Below are 10,178 nucleotides of genomic sequence, written 5' to 3' on the forward strand. Positions count from 1 at the left end.
GAGCTTTGCCAAAACATTGCGGTCCCGTGGGGAAGCTTTCCTCTCACTGAAAGAGCCCTTGCGCCTGCCAGCCCAATTAAAACAACGTGAAAGGAAAGCAGCATCTGGAATTGCGCTGCCTCTCACAGCCAAGTCACAATTGTTTAGTCTGAAAGTCGTTTCAGGGAGAGCGGGGCTGGCTGGCTGCGCAGTGGCCCCCACATCTGGATTTGCGGCTAGACAGCCTCTTTGGCTGCAGTCCTGTGTGCATGTGCATTTTTAACTTTAGGATATGCTGACAAGTTAAGAAGTCAGAAAGTCAGTCACAGTAACAGCCTCCGCGGCCCCTTCCTCCCTCCGCCCCTTTCTAACACACACACGCAGTTGACTAAATACAATTTTCTGACATCCTTTCATCTGGAGAGAGTTTCTTCCCCTTCCAGCCTGCAGCTCGGGTCCCCGATGAGTTATTTGAGCTGAGCCAACACATGTGAACAAAAAGTCTTCTCTTCGGTTTATGCTCAAGGGCCCGTCTGTGCTACCCACGTTTCGCCGGCAGCAGGGCTCCGCCGTGCCCGGCGCGGGGACCGGGGCGGCCACTGTGCTGCTCCCCGCAGGGGACGGGCTGCCCGCGGGGGTTTTGCTCATTGCCGGCCGTGGGGGATGTGAAAGGGGCTGGGATGTGTTCGGGGTCGAGCTGCCCGTCGGGGGTGTGCGAAAAAATGAGCTACCGATCCCAAGCGGCGCCGCCGGAGCACGTCCAAGTCGGCCTCGCCATCTTTGGGCTGAAGATTTTGCCGGCATTTAGTTTTTTCCTACAAAGCCTTGGCTGGGGCTGAGATGTCGGGGGGTTGGTCATTCATACGGCAGGCAGGGTCCCCCCAAAATGGCATAGGGAGGGCAGATCTGAGCTTTTACAGACACGGCTCAGGAAAGGCCACTGACCACGCTGCCGTTACCAGCTCGCGTTTGCTCACACGGTGCCCAGAAGCACCCCGAGCCCTCGCCGGTGTGGTTTTGCCTTCCCAGGAGCCTGGGAGCAAGGAGCCAGGAGCCTGGGAGCCTTCCCAGGAGCAAAGGGAGTGGGGATGGCCCAGGAGCCGATGCCCGGGCGGCACCACAGCAGCCAGCATGCCGGCGTGGTCCAGTCACCGCGGTGAACCCTGCTCGCCAAAATGCTTCCAGGCGAACCCATCGGGACGGGTGCACGTCCCGTCCTCCTGCAGCACCAATCCAGCAGCGAAGAGCCTTCAGAAAAAGCCCGTTTTGTAATGAACGACTCCCCTCCAAGCCACCAGAAACATCGGCACGGCCGAGGGAGCAGCATCTTGCCTGGCTCCTGCTTCCGTCCCTCCCTCTGCCCAGCTGCGGGTTCGTCTGCGCGCTGTGTCGGAGCAGTAAAACGGCGATAAAATAAGGGAAAGTTTCCATTCGGAGGGAGGTGGTTGTTACGGGCTGGGGGCCCCTGCTGCCACCTGGACCCCGGCTGGGCTCTGCTCTCAGACCCACACCAACTGCACAAAGGCTCCACTTCGCGGCCATGATTTTTCAGAAGTGGCTACTGATTTTGGGGGCTGAGCACAGACAGGGTTTGGTGCAGGGATGCCAAGCACCCCAGGCTCACGGATTCCCATGGAGAAACACCCACCCGCCCTGTTAAAGCAAATGCCACAAATCCAGGGCCTGAAACTCCCGGGGGCAGCGCTCCAAGGTTTCCCCAAGCACAGGAAAGGTCAGGACTGGGCAGCTCTTTGCTTTTTTCCCTTGGTTTCCAGCTAGAGCTAACCTTATCCCGCCCCTCACCCCAGCATCAGGCCTGCGCTCAGCCTGGGTTAACCAGCACCCAGAAACGGGGCTACAAAGGGGATTGGGGGTGTCCCAGGGAAGGGCTGGCTGCCCTGAGCCCCCCCTGGATTTGGGGTGAGTTCTCGTGCCGCGGTGGAGGGCTGCGTTCCCGGCTGCCCTTCCGCAGGCTCTCCCGCAGCGTCCCTCCGGCCGCCCCTGTGCGTGCAGGAGTGTCGCTACCAAACTGGTTTAGCAGCTCTGCAGGGCGAGTTATGTTGTTTCGAAAGGCTCCCAAATACATGTTGTTCACAAAGCTCTCCTGTATAAATAAATACCAGCATTTCTCTCCTGACCTTTGCTCTTTTGCCGGGTTTCTCCTAAACGCGGAGCACACGAAACCGCCTTTTATCCCCAGAGAGACCCCAATCACCCAGTCTCCGTGTCTCTGTGGGCATGGTGGCACGGAGAGACATCTGGGAACTGTCTTCTTCATCCTCCTCCCTCCTGGCAGCCTCAGACCTGGGGCTCACTGGAGACCCAGAAGTGTCTGAGTTTCTCCTGCCTTGAGCTGAGGGGCCGGAGGAGGGATGGAAAAGCAGTCCCATCAATGCCAGCATTCACAAATCCCATGTGAGGCCTCCAGCTTATTCCAAGACGGGCTGAAAACCCATGCCCCGGTGCTGTGGTGGCTGTCCACAATAAATTTCTTGGGGTTTTCTTTATTTGCCTTCTGCTTTCCAGGCCTGCCGGGGTAGTGAGGTCGTATCTCCGAGTGTGGCTGGGTGGCCAGAGCTTTTGCAATTTTATCAGGAGTCTCGTGGTAGCCAGTGTTTACTCTGAAACCTGTCCTGTGGCTTTGTTCACACCGACTGGCTAAAACCCTGAGAGATCCAGGGAGCTAGAGAGCCAAGGGGAGAAAAAAAAAATCACATAGTAATAAAAGAAAACAAAACCTGTAGGAGCCTAGACCTGATTGTAACCTTCTCCCTGCAGGGCCTGCATCCTAGGTTGCTGATTTTCGGCGGTGCAAGACCCTCGTCCTCTGGCGGTGAGGTGGAGACCCCAAGGATGTTGGATGACAGAGCGTCGCCTGCGCTGGCTCCGAGCTCTCGCCCACCCCGAGGTTGCTCTTGCCGTCAGAAAGCTGTGCCTGCTATCGATAACTCCCTGATTGATGGCTGGGTAAACTCGCCTTGTTTACCAATGTGGGTGTCATACTGACAACAAACAGGTCTCTACCCGCGTGTGTCATAAGCGAGGGAGGACGGTAAATAAGAAATGACACGTAATGCTGCAAAGCCCTGGGCGGCTGGGAACAAGGGAGCCGATTCCTCCTCTGCATGGCACGTTGCAGCAGAAGCAAATCGAAGGCTCGGTCATCTCCTTGGAAAACACTGGAGAAAACAACGTAAACTGCGTGATAAAAAGGAGAAAGAATGTTTACCCTGTCGCTAGATTGCAGGGTCTTTGGGGCAGGGACCGTCTTTATTCAGAGTTTGCCCAGCACAGGGGGACATTGCGGCAGGGCTGCCGAGACAGCTCTGTGTGGGCACGATGTCCTGGGGCAGAGGCACCTTCTGCATCCCCCCCTTGGAGCAATCCCTGTGCCATAGCTGCTGGCACACGGACGGTGAGCGGTGGCGAAGGTCCCCCCTGTGCCTGGGGCTGCGACAGGAGCCCAGATCGTGCCTCGCCACATCCTCTCCTGCGCTGCATCCAACAAGCGGTAATTACAGCTGTGCCAGAATCTTCTAATTACCTTGCTGTGGGTGCCAGGCAAACCCACAGCTTTGGTGAAATTAGCCTGGGTTTCACCAGAAAACCCATCAAAGTCTGTAGAAAAAGCCTCACTGAAGCAGCTACCCTGGCTGTTCCTGGGTACAAGTGAGGACAGAAGATGCCTGTTCTCCTGCCAGGCTGCCAGGTCTGCTTCCGTGCTTCCCCAGGCGTCTCCGAGCACATCCCGCTGCATCCAGCCTTCCTGCCCCAGCCCTTCCCGTTGGCAGGACCCCAGGGGACATCCCTGTGCCCCAACGTGCTGCTCTTCTCCCTGCACTGGTGGGCTGTTTGGCTGCTTGCAGAGGGGGCAGGAGGACCAGGGGCTCCCAGGCATGAAACCAGCCCTGATCTCAGGGATGCCAGGTCTCAGGAGACCTCAGCTCTGCCCCTTGCAGACCATTTTGACAAATCCCCACAACGTGTGTGAGAACCTTTGGATTTGGTTGAAGCCTGGAGCGATCACTGCGAAGCCATGGGCAGGATGCAAAAGGCCCCGGTTAAAATCAAGGTGTGATTTCTAAACCCTGTGGGCAAATGCTTTTCCCACTAAATGGCTCAGCTCCTCCCAAAGCGCTTTCAATCTGTCTTCTCCCATTTCTTCTTCTTATGTTGGAGTCAGAAGCAGCAAATCAGCCTTACTTGAAGCAGGACCATCTAGTATTTAAACTCAGGTCCAATTCCTCCCATTTACTTCCCAAGTGTCCTTGAGCACATCATTTCCCTCTGCCTCAGGTTCCCCACCTGTGAAATGGGGCTGAAAAGGCACTGAGACGCTATGAAGTGCCTCAGGCCGTACCGACGTCCTCGCTGCTCTGGCAGCAGCTCTGATGTCTCTCGTTTTTTTGCCAGCGGTTTAATGAGTCCTGCTCTGCGAAGCGATGGGCGTGACGGCGGCGTGCCCCGTGGAGGTGCTGAGCTGTCTGTCGCGGGTGATGCTGAGAGCTGCTAGACATATATAATCTCAGGGAGCCCCACACCGATTGCAGGGATGAAAAATTTCATGGGAATAATGTACGCCACGGGATGCTGGAGCCGCAGACCGGAGATGCCGAGCGTGACACTAACAAGGACGAAACCTTTCATTCACCCCTCCCTGCCCGGTCCCCTCCACCCGTGCCACACACACGCGCGCGCACACGCACGCACACACGCAGTTTCTGGGTTTATTTTATATTTTCCCTCGTAAAGATTTGTGTCCGTGCTGCTCTCGTATCAAAGCCAGCAGTGGCCCCTAGGATAAACATGCGGTCAGAAGACAGAAAACTCCAGGCTAAAACACTATTCGTTTCACCCGTAGCAGCATAAACTGAGAGGCTTTTAAGAAGGGCGAATGGTTTTCAGTAAATCTCTCATATCAGCAGAAACCTTTGAAAGAGTTTGTTTAAAGGCTGTGGAGATAAACAGCCCGGCCAAGTGTTTGTTTAAGATGTATGTACTCTGTGTCGACTGGTAGGCTGGTATTTATATCAAGGGGGAGGAAAAGGAGGGCTGGGATCTTTTTGACCCTTTGCTGGCTGCGGCTGCATGAACTGGGGTGTTTTGAAAGCCGGAGGGTCCGGGCTGGGTGTCACACAGGAGCGGGGGGACAAAGCCAGGCGGGGGTGCGAGGGCTTTGGGCGAGCATTGGCATTTCTCTGCCGTGCAGAGCTCCCAGCTGGGATCGCCGTGCCAGGCACTGGGTGGATAAATGTCTGGTGAGGGATTCCCCGCCTCGGACAGCCTGGAAGCTACATAAGCCCCACGGAGGGAAGGGGAGGAAGGAAGGATGCACAGCCCCGGGAAGCAGACGGGTGAAGCTCAGCCCGGCTCGCCCTTGGCCGTGCAACAGCCTGGGGCTGGCACCGGAGCTCGGAGTCGCGGCCTGAGCCCCAGCCGTGCCTTCGGCTCGCAGCTGGAAACGGCCTTTCTGCAGCTCAGCAAAAGGCGAGTTGAATAAAGGTGTGTTGTATTTCAAGTGACATTGGCTGGAGGTGGTTAGAGCTGGAGATGGTTAGCAGCCTGCTGGCACGTCCCAGCCACCGTGAGCCCAGAGACGGGACCGTCCTGGGAGAGCTGAGGGGACAGAGGAGCAGCAGCACGGGGCCGGAGAGGTGCCTTCCTCGCTCCTTGCTTCCAACCATTGCCCCGTGAGGTCCGAGATCCAGCTCTGCCTGCGTCCGTCCCAGCCACGCACGCACCCGAGCGCCGCAGCTCAGCACCCGCAGGGTCCCGCGTCGGGGACCCTCCTGCACCCTGAAAGGTGTCAGGGGGTCAGTCTGCCCTCACCCGCCCGCCCGGCGGCGAACTCCAGCAAAGACAGGCGAGCGGAGACTTTCCTGGCCATGAGCCGGTTCTGTCGCCTTCCCTTTCAGACCTGCCCCTGTAAATCATCTGGGTGGGTTTTTTCCCCCCCCTAAACTAAACAAAACGTGGATGCTTCGCAGGTGTCTCTGGGAGGGAGGTGCAGTCAGAAGGGACTTGCTCTAGATTTACCCTTGTGTAACAAGAAGCAGAATTTGGCCTGTTTCCTAGCCCGGGAGGGTATGCAATATCCATCAGCTGAGCTGGGCACGTGAATAATGCTTATAGCATCTTCCCTCGTCCTGGGGGATCCCAATAGCGTGTACAAATCTTCCAGGCGCTCCTTCTGCCACTTCTAGGACGGATCCTGAGGTTGGGATCCGAGTGTCCTACACCAGATGCGGGAAGTGAAGGGAAAATGCTGCAAACAGCTGACCTCCATCAGGTGGAAATTAAACCCTGAGAGCTAAGCCCTCAGCTCGTTTAAATCAGCATCTGAACACGTGTGCTGGTGGAGTAGCACCAGTTCACACTGGCTGATTTGGCCCAGGGTGTTTTGCAATCCAGCCAATGCTCGTAGCTTCCACCGCAGGCGGCCCAGGGGCACCTGGATAAAAGGGGCTCGTTGGGGAGGTTGTGTTTCCCCAGGAAGATGGAGCCTCCCTCCCTGCCGTGGTATTTACACCCTCTAGGGCAGTGTGTTGGCACCGTGGTTCGTAACCCCACGTATGATGGATGAGGTTCACATGCACATCAGGATCCCAGGAGCATTCCGTCTGGAAGGTGAGTCTTGACTGAAGTAGTAAGTCCCTGAAGCTGTAGATAAGGGCTGAACACCGGTGTGATAATTGTGTGTGATGTTTTCTAGCCAGGAAAGCATACAGACCGCTCTCCTAACCTGCCCTGTTTTGAATATTCCAGCTGTTGGGGCTCCCATCATATAGATTCATAATCAGTGCAAATCCCACAGTAGAAAAAGAAAATTCTATCCACAAATAGATGAGAAACTTTTTTTAATTAGCATGAACTGGAGATTGGAAGAAAAAAAAACCCTTCAACTGTCTGAGGGCTTTGTTTACAGAAAATCAGATGATCGTGTTTTGAGCTTTTAAAGCTGTTGTCATATTTTTAAGTGTTAGAGGTACTAAATGTTCTCCAAACAAATCTGTTCAAAACTGGCCTCCCCACTCCTGGCCTGCACAAATGAGGTGCTATCAGGCTGCTCCTGTCTCCTTATTTCTACTCTGAAAGATTGCTAGAGCTGACCTGCTTTTGAAGTGTTTTGATTTGGCCAAAACCAGGATTTTTTGGTTGTATTTACCCTCGTTACTCGCTGAACTGCCTGTTCGGATCACCTGGCTGTTGAAGCACCTTGAAGCTTGTTCAGGAAATCTTCGTTTTAGTCCTACTGCAAACATTGACATCCAAGACAAGTTGGGGGTGAGCCCCCACCGCTGCTGTGCCGGAGCCTGGAGCCTGCAGTGCTGCCTGGGAGGGGATGCTCAGGGGGTCGGGTCTCTCTCGCAGGTGGCATCGACGCCTCCCTCTAATATCTTCTTTTAAGTCTTGTTATGAAAAAGCTTGTGACCTCCCTTGGTCACATATTGCAATACTTCTGTACAAAGCTTTCCCTATCCTAAAGCTTCTTCCCTGCAAACGAAGCCCCTTTCTGCTCCTCCTGTGCTGGGAATACGGAGAGCGGTTGATCCCTGTTCTCTTTGCAGCAATATTTATACCGTAAGGCCGTTATCATCTGCCCTCCTTACCCTTCTCTGGGCTAGACTAAACAGACGCAGCTCCTCCAATCTCTCCTCATGGGTCATGTTTTCCAAACCTCTTATTTCTTCTCCGCTTGCTTTTGAACTCCCTCCCGTCCACCCATCGCCCGCTGGCGGGCGGCAGGGACGCAGGCTGGGTACCCGGCTGAGCATCCCCGCGGCATCCCCTGCGCCCTGCTGCAGCCTCTCTTGCTCTGGCCGCGTTAGGCAGTTTGTTGGTTAATACCGAGCTTGTGAGCAAACACAAATCCCAGTTCACTCTTCATTGCACTGCTGGCTCGCCCGCCTGCCTTTCGGAAAGTTGTAGTTTTTGCTTCTCGTTCCTAAAGTCGTGTCCGTGCCGTTAGCCCGACTGCAGCTCACCGGGTCGTTCGTTCCTCTTACCCAGGTGGTTTGAACGCTAATCCTGTCCCCCCAAATGGCAGCCCCTTCCCAGGCTGTTCTCACAGACCCTGCACGTGTACCCTCTGTGTGCATCTTAACTCACCACCGAAAATACCGCCTGGGCTGGGGACAGTCCCTCCCGCCCCAGCCCTGAGAAAGCCCTTGCAGTTTGGTCACGAGCTGCTGATGGCTCCTAGTGGGGTTTCCCACCCAGCTGTGCCGCTGCAGGGGGATGGATGATTTCACCTCGAGACCGTGTTACCTTTATTGCGTATGAGGATATCGGGGAGGCTGCACCGAAAGCCTTCCCGCAGCCAGCCTGTGTCGGATCGCCCGCTCTCCCCGTTTCTGCCGGGCCAGCCGCCTCGGCACGGGAAGATGCTGCCTTGACACAGTATTGGAGACAAACCCATCTCCTCACCGTTGTCTTTTAGCTCCTTACAAATTGATTGCTTAATAATCTATTTGTATATTTTTCTGAGTATCGATTTATTCTGACTAATCCCCCCCACACCCCCTTTAATCATCGATGTTATGATTGTCTTGTCCAGCCCTCTGGGAGTTCCCCACCTGAGTTCCTGGAGATGGAAACCAACGGGTCAGCGAGGGCTTTAGTCCCCCCTTATGTACAAGAGGGGACCACGGAGGTTTCTCCACGCCCAGCCCCACTTGGAGTGATGACAGCATCTGAGGGGGAGTTCGTGACCCCCCTCAGTGTTGGGGCTCTGCGTGAAGAGCCCCCAGGTTGGATGCCAGGGCAGCTGGGGGGGCATGGGCTTGGCTTGGCTCCGTACAGCGACACTGCTCCTGCAGAGGGACGGGGGTGTGCCGGCGCCTGCAGCCTTCTTTGCGAGGCCATCGCACTTCTGCTCTTTGCCGTGCCCGTCGCCTCGCTGCCTATCGCGAAAGCAAATCCTGAAAAACCACTTTCCTCGCTCGGTGGGAATTTGGAGCTTCTCAGTTCTTTTCCCAGCCCATAAAAAACCGCCCATTCCCCTCCCTGGCTTGGTCCTCCTCCACCCCCTTCTAATTTCGGTGCCCAGGAAGGCCCTGTGCGAGATACTGATTTAAAACCCAGAAGCCAATACTTTTCTTTTCAAACCTCGGCATTTCATCTCTCCTCTAAGAAGGAAGGAAGCCCCTTTTGTTGAGTACACAGCCTGTAATTTCCCTGTCAGATCCTAGCAGCAGGTCAGTGTTGTGACTGACTGAGTGAGGATCGCTCCCTTAAGGGTAATTACACTAAATTTCCTTTTGAAGGACAGCTTTCTCTGGATATGATACAAGGAACCCGCTTTTTTCCATTCACTTAAATTCATGAATTCAGCGGCTGTCACCAAGCGCGCAGCAGTCGGGGACTTACACCCCTTCCAGCTCCGAGGCGAAGCCCGAGGAGGTGGCAATGGGGACAACGTGACGGAGCTCCCACCGCATGGTCCATGGGGGAGCTGAGCTGGGATGGACCACGCTGGGGCCGGGAGCTCCTGGTGGATCCGGAGGATGGAAGAGGGCTGCAGACCCATCTGGGATTTCTCCTCCACCTCCGTGCAGCATCTCGCTGCTCTTCCCTTCCTTCCACCTGGGTGGCATCGCGAGGCTTCATCCATTACTTTCTGGCATCTCGATTGCTCCTGTGGGCTCACCCACCATGTGTCCAGGAGTCACTCATCAACAACAAACAGTTAAAAGGAAGAAAATAGGCTGGAAATATCAATGCACTTTGGTAACAATAAACCCTGCTTTTAATTTATGCTAATATGTAGGGTTGTGGTGACAGTAAGAACAAAATTACAGAGTGGCTTTCTAGCTGGTAATTATCCCTCCATTTTCGTTGCTCGGGAAGATGGACACACAATTATGCTCTCTTGCTGTATATTAATACGGATTCTTGACATCTTCAGCAGACCTGGAGCTGTCATCGGGCTTTTTGTCTACTTTAATTGAAAATTAATGGTTACTGTGTTACCACGGAAACCGTGGCAATGGACGCCAATAGCGCTCACATATCAAACAGGCACTGGTGGCATTGTCTGTCCGTGTTGACCTTGAAAGTTAAAAGAAAAACTTAAATAAAAAAAAAAAAGGGGGGGGGGCGGAGAGGGGTAGGAAAGAAGGGGGGGAAGCCCTTGAAAACAGAGGGTTGGATACTGCGAGTCAAGGGGAGGGGAGAAGGGGAAAAGAGGGCTGTGAAGG

Source organism: Chroicocephalus ridibundus, chromosome 20, assembly GCF_963924245.1.
Source record: "Chroicocephalus ridibundus chromosome 20, bChrRid1.1, whole genome shotgun sequence".
In the NCBI taxonomy this organism is placed as follows: Eukaryota; Metazoa; Chordata; class Aves; order Charadriiformes; family Laridae; genus Chroicocephalus; species Chroicocephalus ridibundus.